At 35.6% G+C, this 22,812-nt stretch overlaps 1 protein-coding gene across 3 annotated transcripts in view; it reads right to left on the bottom strand.

The window, feature by feature from the left end:
• HTR2C (5-hydroxytryptamine receptor 2C) overlaps positions 1-22,812 on the bottom strand; it is a 336,239-nt gene that overhangs the window by 185,991 nt on the left and 127,436 nt on the right. Inside the window, exon 3 of one of the 3 annotated variants that reach the window (XM_043458645.1) lies at positions 5,138-5,227. The exons of the other annotated variants lie outside the window; for them this stretch is intronic. The gene's annotated coding sequence lies outside the window, so the exon portion shown is untranslated. The remainder of the gene's footprint in view (positions 1-5,137; positions 5,228-22,812) is intronic. 3 annotated transcript variants of the gene reach the window in all.

Genomic DNA, 22,812 nt, shown 5'->3' with positions numbered 1-22,812 from the left:
CCTTTGATTTCTGTAGGCTATTTTTGAAGGAGCTATTTGTTGCATTGCAAAACTCTACCAAATATTTATGTAACAGATTATTCACCACTTAGCACTCATTATATTCAGTGTGCTAAAATGTTGGCCAAGAGTAGACTGGACGCAAATTTGCTGAGGATCTCTGCTGTGCTCCTTGTGGAAATAACATCTTTATACAGAGTGAAACATGTACCTATGAATTTTTACATTGATAATGATGAAATACTCAGTTTGAATTCTAATGATTAACATAGAGACCCACTGGTTTTTCTGCCTGGCAATTCTTAATTGGGAATAGAGTGGGCAAAGCTCTCTATTTTTCATCTTGCCTTCTCTATATCTTCTCTTTTTGGATTTTGATTAAACTCTCTTCCCATACATGCCAAACATGTACCTGTATTCTTTTGGGGGATTGTGAGCCATTTTAAGAGTCAAGATTGTGACATTAAGTTTGCATGTATTGGGCTGTCAATGAGAAAAAATTTAGTTTGTGTGTGTAGGAGGGGTGGAGGGAGAAAGAGAGAGTTGAATAGCTCAAGAACATGAAATAATATTGAAAGGTCATCTCTTTTGTCTAATTTGTAAATATTTTCAAGGAATATGATAAAAATTTGTCAGTAATATTTTTTAGCATTTTCTAGTTCCTTTTAGAAATATGGAAATAAAATTTTACCAGAATAAACTGCCTCCCTATATTGCCAATCTTACTCAATAACACTGTTATTCTAGTCGGTCAAGCTACAAATTTAACTTATTCTCTCTTCTTATCCCTCAACTCTCACTGTGAGATCTTTCAGGGGTATCTACACAAAAATCTGCCCCCAAATCATCCCCTTAATTATAGTATGTGAAATGTTCTGTGCATAATTCTACAAGGGGAAGGGATACAAAATCTCTTAGAGCCTTGGATAAGGTAAATTATTAAGAGAAACAAGAAATACCTGTGAGTTCAATTATTCAAATTTGACAGAACTTATGTTTAATAAAATAAAGAAAAGAAATCTTTTATGGAATAACTGACAGTGATTTATTTTTATTGAGAATTTATATTATTCTCATAGAAACTGGTCATGTAACAACATAACAGTGTTATAAGAATAAACATACATATGTGTAGATATGTATGTGTATTTGTTTGTGTATGTGTATACATATAATTTTGTGTAGAGGAAAAACTTTGATTAACTTGAAATTGTCTCAAGCATGATGAGAAAATTACAGATTAAGCCACAGAAATAAATTTAGGATCAGTAAATACCCATTTAGAATGATCTCTTATTTCTTTCTGAAACATAAATTTCAAACGTTTTCATGCTCTCTCTAAATATCTGTAAGATCTTCAGTTAACAATAACAGTAATTACTTTTGCTAAGGCAAAATTGGGGACAAATATTAGCTTTCATATAGTTCTTGATAGTACACGAGATACTGCAGAATAACCTCAATTAATGTTGAATTTTAATTAATCAAAACTCATACCCTGAGCATTATATTTAATTGATGCCTATGAAATCTATGCCCATATGCTAACATATGTCATATAAAATATGGCATCATCAAAAATAGTGTGAACAGTTGAAAACAAGTGGCCCCAAATAGGCTCTGTATGTCACTATATATTCAGAACTGCTAAACCTCAGACTATCAGAATCAGTATCACTCAAAGAAATATTTAAAAGCCGTTATTAATAGTCATCTTGGAAGTGAAATCTTTTTTAAAAAAGTAAAAATTCTATGGGGAAGAAAGGCTGGCATGAATTAAAAAGAGAAAAACTTTCTTTGACTCTTCCAACAAGACTGTAAGTTAGACTTCAGTTCAGCCACTCAGTCATGTCCGACTCATTGCAACCCCGTGGACTGCAGCACACTAGGCTTCCCTGTCTATCACCAACTCTCGGAGCCTACTCAAACTCATGTCCATCGCATCAGCGATGCCAGCCAATCATCTCATCCTCTGTCGTCCCCTTCTCCTCCTGCCTTCAATCTTTCTCAGCATCAGGGTCTTTTACAATGAGACTTCTTTCCATCAGGTGGCCAAAGTATTGGAGTTTCAGCTTCAGCATCAGTCCATCCAATGAATATTCAGGACTGATTTCCTTTCGGATGGACTGGTTGGATCCCCTTGCAGTCCAAGGGACTCTCAAGAGTCTTCTCCAACACCACAGATCAAAAGCATCAATTCTTCGGAGCTCAGCTTTCTTTATAGTCCAACTCTCACATCCATACATGACTACTGGAAAAAGCATAGCTTTGACAAGACGGACCTTTGTTGGCAAAGTAATGTCTCTGCTTTTTAATATGTTGTCTATGTTGATCATAGCTTTTCTTCCAAGGAGTAAGTGTCTTTTAATTTCATGGCTGCAGTCACCATCTGTAGTGATTTTGGAGCCCCCCCAAAAATAGTCTCTCACTGTTTCCATTGTTTCTCCATCTATTTGCCATGAAGTGATGGGACCAGATGCCATGATCTTAATTTTCTGAATGTTGAGTTTTAAGCCAGCTTTTTCACTCACCTGTTTCACTTTAATCAAGAGGCTCTTTAGTTCTTCTTTGCTTTCTGCCATAAGGGTGGTGTCATCTGTGTATCTGAGGTTATTAATATTTCTCCTGAGAATCTTGATTCCAGCTTGTGCTTCATCCAGCCTGGCATTTTGCATGATGTACTCTGCATATAATTTAAATAAGCAGGGAGACAATATACAGCCTTGACCTACTCCTTTCCCGATTTGGAACCAGTCTGTTGTTCCATGTCAAGTTCTAACTGTTGATTCTTGACCTGCATATAGATTTCTCAGGAGGCAGGTCAGGTGGTCTGGTATTCCTATCTCTCAGTATTTTCCACAGTTTGTTGTGATCCACACACTCAAAGGCTTTGGCGTATTCAATAAAGCAAAAGTAGATCTTTTTCTGGAACTGTCTTGCATTTCAATGATCCAGTGGATGTTGGCAATTTGATCTCTGGTTCCTCTGCCTTTTTCTAAATCGAGCTTGACTATCTGAAAGTTCATGGAAGCACCAGGACCTAGGAGAAAGGAACAGTGACCCGACAAGAAACTGATCCAGACATGCCCATCAGTGTCCAGGAGTCTCCGGCGGAGGCATGGGTCAGCAGTGGCCTGCTGCAGCGTTGCAGGCACTGAGTGCAGCAGTGCATGCATGGGACCTTTTGAAGGAGGTCACCATTATCTTCATTACCTCCACCATAGTTTGGCCTCAGGTCAAGCAACAGAAAGGGAACACAGTCCTGCCCATTAACAGAAAACTGGATTAAAGATTTACTGAATATGGCCCTGCCCATCAGAACAATGCCCAGTTTCCCCCTCAGTCATTATCTTTAATCAGAAAGCTTCCATAAGCCTCTTATCCTTATCCATCAGAGGGCAGACAGAATGAAAACCACAATCACAGAAAACTGACCAAAGTGATCACATGGAACACAGCCTTGTCTAGCTCAATGAAACTATAAGCCATGCCATGGAGGGCCACCCAAGATGGATGGATCATGGCAGAGAGTTCTGACAAAGTGTGGTCCACTGGAAAAGGGAATGGCAAACCACCTCAGTGTCTTTCCTTGAGAACCCCATGAACAGTATGAGAAGTTAGATTTGGGAATTTGTTAATTTCATAGCTAATTGATGTGATTCTTATTTAGCTCTAATATTAAGAATGACTATTAAGCGACCTGGTTAAGATTTATTTAGCATACAGCTCTGATTCTGACTTCTTTTTAGTGACCTTATAAGGGTTTTGCATGGTCATGAGTTTAGTCATGCTACACCTCTTGCCTTTATTGGACAATAAGCTGATGATTCACTTGGGAGACCAGTACTGTGCTCTCTCTAAGAAATATCTAGTTTTCTATGCCAATTTGCCATCCAAGTGGTGGGAGATTATGACCATCCTTGTGGTCCATTGTGAAGTGAAGTCGCTCAGTCGTGTCTGACTCTTTGCAACCCCATGGGCTGTAGCCCACCAGGCTTCTCTGTCCATGGGATTTTCCAGGCAAGAATACTGGAGTGGGTTGCCATTTCCTTCTCCAGGGGATCTTCCCAACCCAGGGATCGAACCCAGGTCTCCCATAATTTGTGAAAACTACAAAGATGAGGCAGGGAAATCAGTTTTCCACATTATCTCAGTTTTGCACATATTAAATTTAGCTTTTAAGAGAGTATCTACATTGCTGTCTATGCAAAGATAAAAGTAATAACAAGACCATCAACAAGGGGGAAGAAAAAACATGATTTAGGACTCCAGTGAAGTCATAATTGTGGCTTCCCTGTTGGTTCAGTGATAAAGAATCTGCCTGAAATGTGGTAGACCTGGGTTCGATTCCTGGGTTGGGAAGATTCTCTGGAGAAGGGCACAGCAACCCACTCCAGTATTCATGCCTGCAGAATCCCATGGGCAGAGGAACTTGGCAGACTACAGGCTCTAGGGTTGCAAAGAGTCGGACACGACTAAAGCGACTTGGCACACACACATGCAAAGTCGTAATTGAGGATCAGGTTGAAGAGCCAACTGTTGAAACAGTAGAGAGTAGATATTAGAGAAAAAATAAAAGAAGAGGGCAGTAAATAAAATGGAAATAATAGGCAAAATGGAAAATGTCAAGCAGATGTATTTTGAGAAGGAACAAGAGTGCATACTGTATGATTTGTCTAAAAGGAGATTGACTGCTGGTGACCTTAGCACCATTTCAATAAAATAGTGTGGAAAGGGTTTGGAATATAGTTGGATGAGGAGGAGAGATGAGAACTAGCCAAATTAGAGGAGGTGGTTGGTGAGGAAATGGAAAATGTTCAAGAAGTTTTGTCCAGTGCAATAGAGGCAGATGTGTACTAAAGGTGAACTAGAGACAACTTTTTGAGCAGAAGAATCATCTACATGTACTTTCCAGGTCACTCCCACATTCCTTGGCCAAGTGGTGGGTACAAACTCGTTAACTGAAGGAAAGGGAAAGGGAGAAAATTGAAGTGATTTTAGGAGTAACATCAAAAGAACCTAAGAATAAAGGAAGAGCTGTTGCTTTGTCCAAATTGTCTTTGGAGAGGATAAGAGTCCTTGGGCATTTCCTTGCATCATCTAAAGATAACCATTTATAATTCATTTTTACCATTACTTTTTCCACCTTTGACATAGAAGAAGCATTGGTCATGTTTCAATAATATTTTCTGTCCTCAAACTGTTTCTTACTCTCTCTTTTCCAGACCTGTTCAAACATGATATTGATGAGACAGAAAAGAAAATGCCAGCATTCCTTCTTGATGTTTTAACAAAATTTGGGGAGTATAAAGTAACTCGTAAGAAGACATAGTTTACATGAGATTTCTGGAAATTCTATGAGTTCATCCTGGTGATGCAGCAGATGGTTTTCTCTGATACACAAGAGCCTATGTCTGACCCTGAATGTTGTAAAAAATGGCTGATTCATGTCAATGTATGACCAAAACCACTACAATATTGTAAAGTAATTAGCCTCCAACTAATAAAAATAAATGGAAAAAAAAGAAACCTCAAAAATATATTGAATAGACAGTCAACTGATATCCTTCTTGTCTGACTTTTTTAAAAGTTTTCAGTTCAGTTTAGTTCAGTCGCTCAGTCGTGTCTGACTCCTTGTGACCCCATGGACTGCAGCACACCAGGCTTCCCTGTCCATCACCAACTCCCGGATCTTACTCAAACTCATGTCCATTGCGTCGGTGATGCCATCCAACCATCTCATCCTCTGTCGTCCCCTTCTCCTCCTGCCTTCAATCTTTCCCAGCATCAGGGTCTTCTCTAGTGAGTCAGTTCTTCACATCAGGTGGCCAAAGTATTGGAGTTTCAACTTCATCATCAGTCCTTCCAATGAATATTCAGGACTGGTTTCCTTTAGGATAGACTGGTTGGATCCCCTTGCAGTCCAAGGGACTCTCAAGAGTCTTCTCCAACACCACAGTTCAAAAGCATCAATTCTTCGGAGCTCAGCTTTCTTTATAGTCCAACTCTCACATCCATACATGACTACTGGAAAAACCATAGCTTTGACTAGATGGACCTTTGTTGGTAGAGTAATGTCTCTGTTTTTTAATATGCTGTCTAGGTTGATCACAGCTTTTCTTCCAAGGAGTAAGTGTCTTTTAATTTCATGGCTGCAGTTACCATCTACAGTGATTTTGGAGCCCAAAATTTACCTCACTAAATAACTACCCAAAGCCTAAGTTTCTTTGTCTTCTCAATTCCTTACAAATTTTTTTTTTTTTTTGTCTAAAAATTAGAAAAAGTTCTTGCTTTAGCTACTTCTTAGGTCCTATTTCTATGAGTCCTCCATACACATGAATTAAAATTTGTTTCTTTTTCTCCTGTTAGTTTGTCTTGCCTCAATTTTATTAGTCTAGCAACAAGAACTCAAGAAGCATAGGGGGGTAAATTTCCCTCTCCCTGACAGTAGTAACAGATATTCAGAGAATCTGCCTTAGTGGGCAGAGTGCCCAACAATTTGAAGCTGCTTTCTTCCTGAAAGCTATCCCAGAATTATCTCAATCTAAGAATCCACATGGGTTTCCCAGGTGGTGCTAGTGGTAAAGAACCTGGTTGCAAATGCAGGAGACTCAAGAGACCTGGGTTCGATCTCTGGGTTAGAAAGATCCCCTGGAGCAGGAAATGGCAACCTACTCCAATATTCTTGCCTGGAGAATCCCATGGACATAGGAGCCTGGTGGGCTATGGTCCATAGGGTCGCAAAGACTGAAACAACTTAGCACATATGCAAGAATCCACATAGCAGAATAAAGTGAATGCTTTTAAACAGGGAAACTCATGGAGCAAACCATATGCTAAATCTCTGAGTTGGAGACCAATTTTGACTGATTTGCAGGACTGTATAATAGTCTGTATGATAGTACTTTCATGAATTCAATTATTTATTGATTGCTTATTATGTACTTGGTATTCTGCCAGACACTGTAGCAAAGAAAGTAGACCAGGACCCTACTCTCCGGGAGCTTATATTCTAGTAAGAAATACAGACAATAAGCATTAAAGAAGTAGTTGATAATTTCCGATAGTAAGAACTGCTATGAATAAAATGGAATGGCATAGTCGGATTAAGAGTGACTGGGAGAAGTACTTCAGATGGACCTATGTATGTAGCCATAGCTTGAGGTTAGATATTTTAAAAATATTATAGTATACTAGTAATATGAGTCAGCATCTGTTGGGTCTTGTCAATCACAGTAAAAAAAAAAAAAAAAAATCCCGTCCTTTTATATTGGTGAATTAAGCACACACGTGTCAGTGGTGGGAACAGTTCAAAATTTTCTCAGTTTGATTTTAATTTCACAAACTAGAAGGGGAAACTGTCTTTTTTAAGATACTTAACATTCAATTCAGCTGCAAATTAAAATGTGTTCCCACTTACATAATACATTGGTGTCTTCTCCCCCATAAGCAACTCCCATTTCCCATCTCATTAGGTTAAGATCACAAACTTTTGGCTATTATAGCAGGCCCTTTTGGCTGTAGAGGGATCCAGTCGAGTCAGAAAAGCGAAAAGTTCAATCAGTTGCCCAGATGTATTTATTGCCAAATATCGGGGTATTTGGATACATCTGGACAGCCGAATGAACTCTTAACTTCTCGTCTTTCCAACAGCTCTTCATTTCACAGCTTCAGAATCACCTATATAATGGGAAGAGAAACAAACAAAAAGCCACTTTGGAGTGGAAGGCTCAGTCTAGGGCTGGTTTTGCTGTTCCAGCTAAAAAAAGCAACTGTTACTATTGCTTTATAACTTATTATTGTACAATGCATATAAATTCCAAAAATTGAGCAATACCTTTAAAAAAACAAATTAATAATGTGAAAATAAAGTTTATCACAAGTACAAAAAATTGAGACAAATTGAAAGTTAATTGTATAACCAATAACATATAATGTGTACATCATTATAGCACCATTCAGTTCCCTAGATGTTAAATATGTGAGGTATAGGAAGAAGGAAATGAGGTTGAGAGGTGGAAAACCCAGGTTCTAGTCTTGATTTTTATCACTTAGTTGATGTGTGGTTTAGGATAAGTCACTGAACCAATTTGGGTCTCAGTGTTTTCAATCATGACATGAAAGGGTTATGATAAAGTATCTCTATCCTTTCTGACTCTGAAGTGCTGTGATTCTGGTTTTCTTCATAAATATTGGACATTATTCCATGCTATCTTACATATAAGATACTTCTAAATAGCTAAGTTTGGTTGCAACTACATTCTACTTCTTGTTATTGTCAATTAAATGTAGGACATGACATTCATCTGAGAAAGTCTCTTGATTTGAAAGGAATGTGAAAGTAATTTTTACCTTGAATATTCTCATGATACAGCCTGCACAGTGCACAAATTAATGTTCATGTTTTCTGCCCCATCTCTTCTTTCTGCTTCCTTAAATGATTTTTAGATGTGTACCTCATTCTCAGAGGATTAGGAGACTACACAGACACACAAATTTTAAAACAAAATTATTTGTGATTTTCTGATTTTATAAAGTCTTATGCCTGGGATACTTTACAGAAAAGTGAATTATAAGAAGTACTAGCCAGTTTCACATCTATCTAAAGTTTTACTTCTGTTTTACTGGTCTAATGCTCAACTAAACCTGATTGCTTCTTTGTGTACTCTTCTTCCATTTTATTTATTCATGGAGAAAAATGGTACATCAGTTCAACACCTTTGAAAATACTGTTCCTTGCACCAACTCTGTGAACTTCATATCAGATGATGTCAATATTTATAGATGTAACAGGGATGCCTATTTTATATAAGTTCTCTCAGTGAGATCAAAGTTAAATATCAGACCACAAATGACATGTAATATGGCTTCACTTTTTTCCTAACTAGATGCATGAAGAATTCTGTTAATTACTCTCCCAGAGTACCTCCTGTACAACTCAATTTACAAAAATACAATCTGTCAAGTAGCTCAAAACCAACATAAGCCCTCAAGTTCTTTTGCTCATGATTTCAAAGTGTGCTTGTGTGTGGTTCTGAGGCTGGGGAATGAAAAGAAAGGTGACATGGATACACAAATTTTATCATCCTCCATAACACCATAATTTCACAAGTGGAAATCATTTCATAATGATTCAAAGTCCCTTTGAGTGGTTGAATATTTTCATTCATGTTTTCAAGGAAAAGAATTAATTTACCTAATATTTAAAATCTATGAAATATTGATCACTGTAAATTTGACCAAAATAAGCAATTTATGAGATAACAGCTGCTTAGTAACAGCAACACCAGTTTTTACATCTCACTGAAAAATTATTTTATATATAGGCAGTTACAACAGTTTCACCCACTCATGTGCCACATAGTTTTCTATCACATAGATTCATAGTATAATATAGACCAACTATAGGCAACTTTGCTAAAATATCACCATGTTATTCTACAGTTTCACCCAAAGTTAAAGTAAATCTAAGAGGAAAAATATTAAAAGGTATTTCTGAGACAATGTTGAAAATGTGAATATAAACTGGAATAGTAGGTGGTACCAATGAATTATTCTTAAAATTATTACATATAGTAATTACATCATGGGTATGTAAGAATATACCCACAATTTTAGAAACACATACTGAAGTAAAGCACAATGATTTAAAATAATTTAATAAAGAGAGTAGGAGAGAAAATGAAAGATGAATCAAACTTTGAAAAATCTTATTCATTATTAAATCTGGGTGATGGTACATGGAGGATCATTATATTATTGTCTCTACTACTGTGTAGATTTGAAAATTTTTTTCAAAAGAAATTATAACTACAAATGATATATGCTTTCAGGTTATATAGCATGAAAAATACTTAGTTTTCTCAAAGATGGAAGACCTCATTGTTTTATGCCCTACCCAGTTTTTGTTTTTAGCACTGTAATGTGCTACCAGTCCAGTTGTTAAAAACAAAACACACAAACATTAACCATCTCTAAGATGATGAAGATAGTGCATTTTCTCTAGAAAAAAAGTTGATCTTTCTAGATAGTGTAAAATTATATAGGCATATTTCTTCATTGATAGCTTTCTTCCCAGTGGGTATTACAACAGCATATTTTGAGAAAAGTAGTCCTTGAGTGAACCATATTTCCAATACTAATTCATTAATGTCTTTTCATCAATATACCCTCTGCACTTTAACAATGGCTTACAACAACTTGAAAGCTCTCATCTAAACTCTCAAGAAGAAGTGAAGTGAAGTGAAGTGAAGTTGCTCAGTCATGTCCGACTCTTTGCGACCCGGTGGACTGTAGCCTACCAGGCTCCTCCGTCCATGGGATTCTCTAGGCAAGAATACTGGAGTGGGTTGCCATTTCCTTCTCCAGGGGATCTTCCCAACCCAGGGATGGAACCCTGGTCTCCCACATTGCAGGCAGACACTTTAACCTCTGAGCCACCAGGGAAGCCCTAAGCTCTCAAGGAGTCACTAAATACAGGGCGTGGCTCTAATTTGGTAAAAGGCTTAAAAATCTTGCAGGACAACAATCATTTAGAGGAAGGTGACTGATGGTAAATAAGGGTTTCTGACAGCTTCCCATGTAGTATGCATATTATATTTAAATTTGCTATGGATTTCTCTAGCAGCTGTAGATTCAAAATTAGTTCCATCATGCATGACTGGGCATAATTTTTAATATCAGTAACTAGATATATTGAAATTTTGCACTGATTAAAGGTATTCATTTCTTATTGGAAATACTCTGTTCACTCAGCAAATTTATAAAGGAAAATACATTTGGTGCAAATCCTCACTGAGGTACTGTGTGACCCCTTTGGCTCATATGTGGTTTTTATAGACCTTTGAAATTATGCTGGGAAATAGGTTAATGAGAGTAGTTTATTCTTTTTTCTCTTTTCATGGACTCAGTATTTCATGATATCACAGGAAGTAGCATTTAAATAATGCTTTACTTTTCCAAACTGCATATGATACTGACTAAATTATGCATCTGTTTAACAAAAATACATGCATCGACATGAACATTTGTTCCTCTTTAAGTAGTAAGTCATAGGCAGTGTTACTTCTATTGTTACATTTCAAAAACTTGCACAGGGAGTTCTATTTTCTTATATTACAAATAACAATTTCTAGGTTAAAGTTATAGGGGCCTATTTTTTTCAAAGTGCAGGTACAGTGCTAATAAAATTCACAAACATTTAATGACCACCTACTGTGTCCCAGGCATGATGTTCATTAGTTTCATCTAATTTTAAGGTCCACAAGTCATTTTACAGAAAAAGAAATCACTAGATTCAAAGAGGTTAAGCAGTTTTTCCTAGTAAATAGCAAGTCAAGATTCTAAAAGAATATTTTGGGCATTAAAAAAAAAAAAAAACCCAGCACATTTAGAAAGACAGTATAAGCAGAGAGTTTATGTACTTATCAGGGTATTGTTCATTTAACACAATTATTTGATGCCTAGTATGTACTTGACAATATTCTAGACACTTGGAATGCAACAGTAAATTAAAGACCCCTGCCTGTGTAGGGATTACATTTTTGTTCTCTGTTCTTGTTCTTCCTTGTTCTTCATTAATGAAGCATATATAATAAGATAAATTGGTATAATTTCTAAACATTTTCAAGATTTTACTCATCTCTTCTATAAATAAAGGAATAAAAGTTCTGCAAGCTACTTTTGGAAATTACCTCAGTTCTTAAGGTTACTGAATAACATATTTGTGATTTTATACCCACTGCTGTTCTCTATTGAAATTTAATTTTTTCCCACCATCTGCTGGGTATTGGAGTTCTGAAATAAAATCAGTTGTCATCAAATTACTTGTTATTATAAGAAAGGTTCCTTGAGTTTTAAGATCTTATTTTAAATTACTAAAATATTTTGGTCTAAATTAAAACCATCTGTATAGAAAAACAACTTAAAAAAATAAAAGCCAAAGATAGAGGAGTTGGCAATATAGTGCCTCTGTAACTAATTGTATCACATTGCATATATATAGGCTTGAAAAATTCTACAGATTCCACAGAATACCTGCTACTCAGAGAAAGCCAGAAATTATCTAAATGGTCATTGCAATTAACTTGCCAAAAACTGAGAATGTACATTCATAAAAGAAGTACCCAGCTCTTGCCAATATTTGTGGAAACTTATTCATCAGCTTCCCACATACCTTTTGGCTCAATACTTTGCATCTGGCAGTAGAAAAGCTCTTAGTATGAAACTTTTTATATTTCATGCCACTGAATCTGTCATTGTGGTATACCCTGGTAAGTGTTACTATGTAAGTCACCAACTGTCACTCTAAGATATGTAGAGAGAAGAATAAAGGATTTTTCTGATGAAGTAATTCATGTAGAAACTTCTCAACATGAAAATATGATGAAAAATGAATGAATAATAATTGTTTCCATTTACTAATTTATTATTATATGTCAAACTCTGTGAGAAATACTTCATATACTTTTTCCTCAATCGTTGCCATGACAACAATGCAGTACCAAATTAAAAAATAAATTGAGATATTAAAATAACACATATAGATTGTAAATGGTAGATATGGATTCAATTTAAAAATTGTTCATTCCAATGTCTATATTCTTTCACTCTGTACCATTAATGCTTACAATTGTTCGTTGAGTCCTGCTAGAAACTATTGGGTTGGCCAAAAAGTTTGTTCGGGTTTTTCCATATGATCTTAGGGAATACCCCGAACTAACTTTTGGCCAACCCAATATAAAATCCTCCAAGTCGAACACTGTACCTGTCAATTTCTATGTCTTAATAACTACACTCTCAGGGAAGGTATTGAAAGGGACATTCAAAGACCATCTGACTCCCTGTTTTGACAGTTGAAGCAACTGATCCAGAAGGGATAAATGACCTGTCCAATGTTCTGCTGTTAATTCTTATTGGTGCCAAGATTAGAAGCAAGTCTCCTATTCTCTTTTCAGTCCTTTTATGCTCAGCCTTACCAAGAGCAAAGGGCCTCTAAGAGTCACAAATGTTTAAAGTCTTACTAGTATCAGTATCTTATATCTTCCCTTTAAATAAAAGAAGTGAAGAAATTGTCATAGACTGGACAATTAAATGCAGTAGAAAGCTACTTTGGAGTGCATTCCTGAACATCTCACTCTTGAAATATTCAATAAAAGGAAGTCAGGCAGAAAGGCAGGAAAAAGAAGAGAAGGTGAGAAGAAAGGCAAGGAGGGAGGGGGAGAGGGGGAGAGAGAGGAAGGGACCAGAAGGAAGAAGTGGAAAGAAAACTGTTCTCAAATCTGTATTAATTCCTAGATGTCTGGAAGCCCCACATGGCTGCATTACACATACTGTTCCAGGGACTAACTCTGGCAGGAATAACTGGCAGAACTATTCTTAAACATAAGTTGTTTATGCAAAACTTTGTTAAATCTCACAGTTGCTTTCTCAATCATTTAATTTACTCACAACAATAGCAAAGGGACAAAGTGATTTCTGGGTACAATTAACACTTCCATGACTAGAGTAAAAATGTAAAGAAGGCAATTTTGCTCTGTTGGAAAACACACTAGTTATTGTATCCGAACAAGTAGTATGGAGATAATCCCCACAACAAATAGTTCTAGATTATTACTTTAACACAATTTGTGAATTTAGCATAACTGACACAGTTATAGGCAAATGTTTAAAATAAAGGAAAGATAGCTTTCAGCTTTGGCAAACTAGGATTAACCCAAGTGAGTCACATGATTACATTGTTTAATTGCATCAGTAGTTTTGAAAGCAGAGACTCTTTTCAAGCAATGAAGTGTTCTATTATAGTTGCCAAATAGTGTCTTCTTCTTCTGGGTCATGTAGTTAAGTACATATAAAAAGTCTTTTGTCCATTTCATGTGAAGTTGAATAATGCTAAAATTTTTGAGTCAGGTAATCTTGGAGGACATTTTGTCTCTAAACCTATAAGATAAGATGTGTAAAATAGTGGGGAAAGCTGACTTTGTTATTAAAAAAAGACAGAAATATATTGTATTTGAATGAACATTGAGTTTTGTGATTCAAGGATAGAAAGTTGAGTACAAATTTTACTTCTGAACATTATAGCTTTGGGCAACTCATTTAATCCTTCTGTGTCTTTTAAATTCTAGTTGTGGCCAAACAGCTGATATTGCTCTATAGAAAGTTAAATGATTGGCAGTTATCAAAGAGGTATGTTGATTTTATGTGAAATTGCTCTACAGAAAGCTAAATGATTAGCAGATATTAAAGAGGTATGTTGATTTAATGAACAAGTGCATTTTCTAAAATTAGTCAATAGAATCATCTAATTATTTTAAAATCATGGTCAGTGTAATATGATTAGGTACCAAACTATTTTAGTTAATGTTGATTGCTTTCCTAATATGCAGCTTTAACAAAATATATTTGTAATGAATGTCTCACAATAAAAAATTATTGCATCTGGATTTTTTTTCTTTGTCTTCAAAGAATGGGAGGGAAACCAGTTAGTTAGAAATTGTTATGATACCTTTATATAAGTAGTCTTACCTTGAAAAAAAAAGGGCAAAGTTGAAATCAGAAAGAATGAATTGATGTATTTGTGCTCAACTAGAATTGAAATCTCTAGGATTTTTATGATACTCAAATGAGGAGATACAGAAACACTATGAGAATTTACATTTGTAGGAAAAGAAAATCCCTCACATAAACTGTTAACTAAAATATAGGACTAAATGAACTATCAAAAGGAGATATCCTGATGGTGAAAAAATACCTCTTTATTTTTATTTATTTATTTTTTTAAATAGCTCTTTAATAGCAAGTGAAAAGTGAAGGTTGCTCAGTTGTGTCCAACTCTTAGTGGAATTCTCCAGGCCAGAATACTGGAGTGGGTAGCCTTTCCCTTCTCCAGGGGATCTTCCTGACCCAGGAATCAAGCCAGGGTCTCCTGAATTGCAGGCAGATTCTTTACCAACTGAGCTATGAGGGAAGTCCCTTTAGTAGCAGGTTCAGCCTAAATACATTCTCTAGTCAGCTTCATCCTCTTTGTAATCCTCTGGATTATAGTACCATCCTGAGCTGAAATTGATAGCCTTTGGCAATGCATTCAAGAGAAGAGTAGTAATGAACAATCACAATGGTTTACTATAAAAGTACATGCTTTCAAATTGATAGGCCTTTTCTGTAGGTTTTTTTTAATTAATTTATTTATTTTAATTGGAGGCTAATTACTTTATAATATTGAGGTGGTTTTTGCCATACATTGACATGAATCAGCCACGGGTGTACATGTGTTCCCCATCCTGAACCCCCCTCCCAACTCCCTCCCCACAGGGTCATCCCAGTGCACCAGCCCCGAGCACCCTGTCTCATGCATCGAACCTGTACTGGTGATCCATTTCACATATGATAATATATATGTTTCAATGCTATTCTCTCAAATCATCCCACCCTCACCTTCTCCCACAGAGTCCAAAAGTCCTGTTCTTTACATCTATGTCTCTTTTGCTGTCTCACATATAGGGTCATCATTACCATCTTTCTAAATTCCATATATATGCATTAATATACTGTATTGGTGTTTTTCTTTCTGACTTACTTCACTCTGTATAATAGGCTCCAGTTTCATCCACCTCATTAGAACTGATTCAAATGCACTCTTTTTAATAGCTGAGTAATAATTCATTGTGTATATGTACCACAGCTTTCTTATCCATTCATCTGCCGATGGACATCTAGGTTGCTTCCATGTCCTGGCTATTGTAAACAGTGCTGCAGTGAACATTGTGATGTTTAGGTCTTTAGGTTTATAGTTCCACTGAAATAATACACTGTTAATACATCTTTATAAAATATGATAGATATATTTAAATCTAAATGTCTGTAATGTTATTTTGAGTAAGAATTCCCTTAAGAAGTTTTTAGCACTTCATTTTTTAATTTTTTTAGCAGACACATAGCACTAAAAAATAGTTCTTGAGCTTTTTGAATTGAAGTTTTAAGGATAACAAGTTCTTAGAAATTTTCTTCCTGAGTTTGGTTAGGGTGGCTGGCTGGTGTCCTTGACCTTATGTATTTTCTCTATATGTACAAAAGTAACTGAAATTCTTGTTTTGTTTTATTTAGTTGTTTTTAATAAACTCTAGAACAAAACAGCCTGGACAAATATTAAAATCTTATTCTTTTTAAAATGACTGATTTTTTACATGTCAATTTATTACCATCTAATACTTTTAAAATTAATTATACATGTTCATTTGGTCACTACTTTTCTCTTGACTGGATTATGCAAAAATATAGACTTCAGCATAAGATGGTACTATAGTCCAGCCTATTTTAGAGGATGAAACCAACTGGAGAGTGTATTTATGTGAACCAATTTTAACAGATCACAATTCTTCTTTGCTCTTAAATCTTGAAATGAGCATAAAAGTGTCAAACACCTGGGTTATTTTTACATTCCAGTTCAAAAAATCAGGACAAGCAAGTATAGAAAAAACGAGCACATCCCATCTATTTAAATCTTTATATGGATCCAAAGCACATCAGCCAAACATTTTTGAAGCTTCTATTTCAGCAGAGATTTTGTTATTTGAATAAAACAACAATAATAATGAAGAGTCAGTGAATTAGGGGAGGTATATAATGTTCATCAAACTTTGGAACATGACAGAATGCAGTTTTTTATTGACAAAGACAGGTACAATCACATGCCTTCACATCTATTGATAATGATTTAGAGTAGCATGTCAATCCTATTTACACTTAGCCATAATTCATATTCCACTTCAAGGAATAATTCAATGCTTCATTATATTACTTATGTTATTATAAAAGAAAAAGAGTATGAATGAGTACAAAATCACCTGCCAGTATAAACTGCTAAAGTGAAATGAAGAGATATATTTCTTATGCTCATATTATATATGCTTTCAGATCTAGATTCATGCTTTCCTTTTCACGAAATTCATAATTGAATCATAAGAAATGTGAAAGACTAATATCTGTGGCAGTAACCTTTGATGTTAATGAGGGAACTGGCAGTCATATAGAATCAGATGTATCACAGAAAATACAGTTTCAAGAAAGTACACATTGGCTAGCAGCTTGATATTTCTTCTCTTCCTCCATGAAATTATATGCACAAGAGGATTTTTTTTAAATCAACATTTTCATTAAAATGTTGTACAGGCAGACTTTGAAACTATACCTTAGAGTAGTTGCGTTCTTTTTGCAATAGTAGCAAAGGTGATTCACTTTAGCCTTGGTCCTCCCTAAGGAAAAACTCACATGTACCTAAGTGTTAGCAAGGTCCTTAACAAAAAAGCACTTGATGAGGAAAAAAGAAAATAATCTGTAATCATATCCATCACTAATTTATTGCATAAGCCTTACTTGAGGACCTTCTGTGCATCACACAGTGCTAGGTGCTGGTGACATGGTGACAGGCAAAACAGACATGATCCCTTTTTGTATGGAGAAGAAAGTCTATTGCAGGTAATAGACTTCGTACAAATAATCACACCAATTCCATATCATTGGAGGTAGTGATTAAGGAAACGGTAGCCTGCTAGGAGAGAGTTTAGATTCATTGGTCAAGTATGGCTTTTTTAAGAAGTAACAATCAACTGGGATTGGAAGGATACATGATTTTCATTGTTTTTCATTAGGCTATAAGGTTACAGCATTGGAAGAAAATTGTATGGTCTCAAGTTTAGTGGATCCAAAGCCACTTAACGGTGCTGGAGTTGTATGATGAGTATATTAAAAAGTCATAGCTTAAAATAAAAGAAAAATATATTATAAATATTTCTCAAGGAAAACTAGAAGACATTAAATTATATGATGTTAGGGCCTGCTTTACTGTTTAACAATCTCAAGTTTCCATAGAAAGTCTGAGGTAGAATTCTAATACTTAATAAATAGACTTCCTTCTGTGGGCACCTTTCATTTTGGCAACACACATCTGCCATCTAGTGACTACCACAATAACTACTTAAAAAAAAAAGTTTATTTATATTGTTAGGTCATATGGTGGTTTTTACACAGAATAAAATGCTCCTACCTAAGTGTAACAATCTATGTATTGAATTCCCAATTCTCTTTCTTTATTTTAAAAGTAATTACATGTGCACATTGGAATGATATTAACATAAAAGGAGAATAAGATAAATCAGTATTAAAATAAAAGACAACTCATTTTAAATGTTATTTCATTCCAATTTTCACAGATGAATTTTGCAGATCACCAAAATTACAAATGGATTTTCAAAAAGGGGCAAAAAGTGACTGCTTTTCCCCAATTTGGCTAAAAAAAATTTTGCCCTAAATTTAGTAGGTTAAACCAATCTTTTCTTTTTATGAAATAGAAGAGAAAATAGCATCATTTATTGCACACAATGAGAATACTCTTTTGTGAAACTACAGTGTGTATGTATTCTGAGTTGCACACACAATGCATTTCAATACTGTGGTACCAGTCAAAAATTTTTGAAAGGCACTGGAAGATTTTCGATGATAATGGGTTAGCCTGTTAGACAAATCTTCTAGAATGACTTCAGTGACACTCATCCTTGCATAATCCCTGTTATTTTCAGTGTGACTGAAATATGTAAATACATGCTATCACTTCCATGAGTTTGCTGCTTTATATGGCAAGAGAGATTATCCAGGTAGACCTAATCTCATCCCACTAGTGCTTTATAAATTGATCATTTTCTCCAGTTTGTAAGTAAAGAGAATTAAAGCATGAAAAATGATTCTATATGGAGTTGCTAGCTTTGAAGATAGAGAGGGCCATGTGAAAAGGACTGTGGGTTGCCTCAAGGAGCAGAGAGTGGCCTCTAGCTGGCAGCCAGCAAGAAAGTAGGGACTACAGTCCTATAGCCATAAGGAACTGGATTCTGCCAACAATCTGAATGACCTGGAAGCAGATTCTTCACCAGAGCTTCCAGATAAGAGCTCTGCCCAGCAGACACATTGATTTCAGCCTTTCAAGACCTTAAGCAAAGGATCATGTCGTCTGCAAACAGTGAGAGTTTTACTTCTTCTTTTCTTATCTGGATTCCTTTTATTTATTTTTCTGCTCTGATTGCTGTGGCCAACACTTCCAAAACTATGTTGAATAGTAGTGGTGAGAGTGGGCACCCTTGTCTTGTTCCTGACTTTAGGGGAAATACTTTCAATTTTTCACCATTGAGGATAATGTTTGCTGTGGGTTTGTCATATATAGCTTTTATTATGTTGAGGTATGGTCCTTCTATTCCTGCTTTCTGGAGGGGTTTTATCATAAATGGATGTCGAATTTTGTCAAAGGCTTTTTCTGCATCTATTGAGATAATCATGGTTTTTATTTTTCAATTTGTTAAAGAGGTGTATTACATTGATTGATTTGCAGATATTGAAGAATCCTTGCATCATTGGGATAAAGCCCACTTGGTCATGATGTATGATCTTTTTAATATGTTGTTGGATTCTGTTTGCTAGAATTTTGTTAAGGATTTTTGTGTCTATGTTCATCAGTGATATTGGACTGTAGTTTTCATTTTTGTGGCATCTTTGTCTGGTTTTGGTATTAGGGTGATAGTGGCCTCATAAAATGAGTTTGTAAGTTTACCTTCTTCTGCAATTTTCTGGAAGAGTTTGAGTAAGATAGATGTTAGCTCTTCTCTAAATTTTTGGTAGAATTCAGCTGTGAAACCATCTGGTCCTGGGCTTTTGTTTGCTGGAAGATTTCTGACTACAGTTTCAATTTCTGTGCTTGTGATGGGTCTGTTAAGATCTTCTATTTCTTCCTGGTTCAGTTTTGGAAAGTTATACTTTTCTAAGAATTTGTCCATTTCTTCCAAGTTGTCCATTTTATTGGCATAGAGCTGCTGGTAGTAGTCTCTTATGATCCTTTGTATTTCAGAGTTGTCTGTTGTGATCTCTCCATTTTCATTTCTAATTTTGTTGATTTGGTTCTTCTGGTGGGAATGCAAACTAATACAGTCATTATGGAGAACAGTGTGGAGATTCCTTAAAAAACTGGAAATAGAAATGCCATATGACCCAGCAATCCCACTCCTGGGCATACACACCGAAGAAACCAGATCTGAAAGAGACACGTGCACCCCAATGTTCATCACAGCACTGTTTATAATAGCCAGGACATGGAAGCAACCTAGATGTCCATCAGCAGAATAATGGAAAAGGAAGCTGTGGTACATATACATAATAGAATATTACTCAGCCATTAAAAAGAATACATTTGAATCAGTTCTAATGAGATGGATGAAACTGGAGCCCATTATACAGAGTGAAGTAAGCCAGAAAGATAAAGACCCATACAGTAGACTAATGCATATATATTGAATTTAAAAAGATGGTAATGATAACCCTATATGCAGGACAGAAAAAGAGACACAGATGTATAGAACAGACTTTTGGACTCTGTGGGAGAAGGTGAGGGTGGGATGATCTGAGAGAATAGCATTGAAACATGTATATTATCAACTGTGAACCAGATCGCCAGCCCAGGTTGGATGCATGAGACAAGTGCTCAGGGCTGGTGCACTGGGAAGACCCAGAGGGATGGGATGAAGAGGGAGGTGGGAGGAGGGATCAGAATGGGGAACACATGTAAATCCATGGCTGATTCATGTCAATGTATGACAAAAACCACTACAATATTGTAATTAGCCTCCAATCAATGAAAATAAATGGGAAAAAAACATTAAAAAAAAAAGACCTTAAGCAGAGAATCCAGGTGAAGCCCCTGGATTTCTGACCTACAAAACTGTGAACTAATACATCGTTATGATTTTAAGCCATTAGATTTTTGGTAATTTGTTATGCAGCAATAGAAAACATACTATTAGTCAATACAGTTAATTTAAGATGCATGGGGGAAAATGTTCAATTATTACAGTGGTCAAGACATGAACAAATAGAATCAAAGTGTGCAGAGTAAGAATGATTGTGATATATCAGGAAAAGTAGAAGAGTAAGGGTGACAGCATGAGCAAAAGTAGAGTCTCAGAAAAATGACTAGAAGAGAACGGGATGAGGAACAGAAGAATTGCAAGATATTGCAGGTGAAGTCTTGTTCTCTTTAAGTAGAACTATTTCTTCTCTATCAGGGAAAATTAGTTCATGCTCATTTAAAATGTTTATATTTAACTCATTTTTCCTGGCATTCTCTCTGATAGAAATGTGAAAATCAGGCTCAAAATGAGATAATTAGAAACTGTACATTGCTATAAGGCATCTTAATAGAGAAGCTCCATTGGATTTGAACAAGCATGAATACGAATTGAATTAAATTTATGCCAAAAAAAGCAGAAGACACTTTATTTGGATTGATGTGGACTAATAAGTCAAGTGATCAAGTCAGTACATTGTTAGATTAGTGGCACAAAAGAAAATGGAAATATTGAAAAGCTTTGCTTGCTTAACATACAGACAGAATCAGGTAAAACACTGATGGCTTCAAAGCCAGTAAATGGGAAATTGGTCCCATATTGCACAGACTGATATTCTTCTGAGACTTTAAATAACAAATATAACTTACTTCAGGAAAAGTTCCCAGAAACTAAAACTCAGAGCTGTCAGATCATTAAAAGAAAAATTCTGAATAGGCTGTAATTGTCACTGAAACACTGAGGCAATTAAAATCTTAAATGTAAGAAAAGGCAAAGAGACGATGACTTCCTAGGAGACTGCCATAAAACTTTAAATATCTCCTGTGCTCTAAACTGCTCAGAGAGCTAGGAGGATTATTAAGTTTTTAATTCCTTTCCCTGCAGTGAAACCTCATAGAAAACCATTAATAAGCAACTACTATGAACAAGACATTATTTTCTTCTCCTTGGGGTTTATATAATAAGAGGGCAAATGCTAAGCTCACAGAGGATTCATGCTCCAAGGAAACAGAAGAAAGATGAACAAGAAGTATTATCAGTACTGTATAGTTTTATCACTAATCATCAAATCATTTTCCTCCTGTTTCACAAATCTTTAACAGAATCCAAAATAATAAAAATAAAACCACTCTCAACTTGAACTTAAGATAAATGAAAAAATCTATTATGAATGTACTTTCATTCAGTTTTGCTTCTATTGTTCCAGTCTGTCTTTATGGATTTTGGCATTGTTTCCAGAATTGCTAAACTTATTTTCCACACCCAAATGATATAGGTAAATGCTACACTTAATTTCATGATTTTCAGCAGCATATGTAAGACTTCTCTTTTTTCTTCTGCAAATACTGGTTTCTCATTAAATTTGAAGGATCATCATAGTTGGTGCTATTGATTAAATACAGATTTTATTTCCAAGTAGGGATGAAAAGCCTGATGTGCTGTAGTCTATGGGGTCACAAAGAGTCTGACTCGACTGAGCGACTGAACTGAACTGAGGGATGAAAAGAGGAAGGATAAGCAGATACAGGTATACTAGAGAAGTCACTCACTATATGGCAAGGGATAATGGATCATCTGACTCTTGTAATTAACAAGAAGTACTTGTGAATCACATTTTATCTCAGCCTTTAGAAAATGGATGTATTTCCATTTTTTCTAGTGAGTTTGTGGTGTGGTCTTACTTGAAGTCAAGGAGAAGGACTAACGTCTATATAATCCTGTTCAACATGGTACAAAGTATACTCAATTATATATATGCCTTTGAAGAATTGACTCATATACTGAAAGCATGCTACTTGAACAAACCTGTTTCATTAATGATCTTTGTTTGTTTCCTAGTGTGAATGCACCATTCCTGCTGTTAATGAAAAGAGGAAAGTTTGCTAAATCAACTCTTTTTTTTTGAGCAATAAAATATTCATTTTTATTGGGT

The sequence above is a fragment of the Cervus canadensis genome, chromosome X (assembly GCF_019320065.1).
Source record: "Cervus canadensis isolate Bull #8, Minnesota chromosome X, ASM1932006v1, whole genome shotgun sequence".
Lineage (NCBI taxonomy): Eukaryota > Metazoa > Chordata > Mammalia > Artiodactyla > Cervidae > Cervus > Cervus canadensis.
Note: the sequence above shows the minus strand (reverse complement) of the source record. Positions and strands in the feature narration are given on the sequence as shown.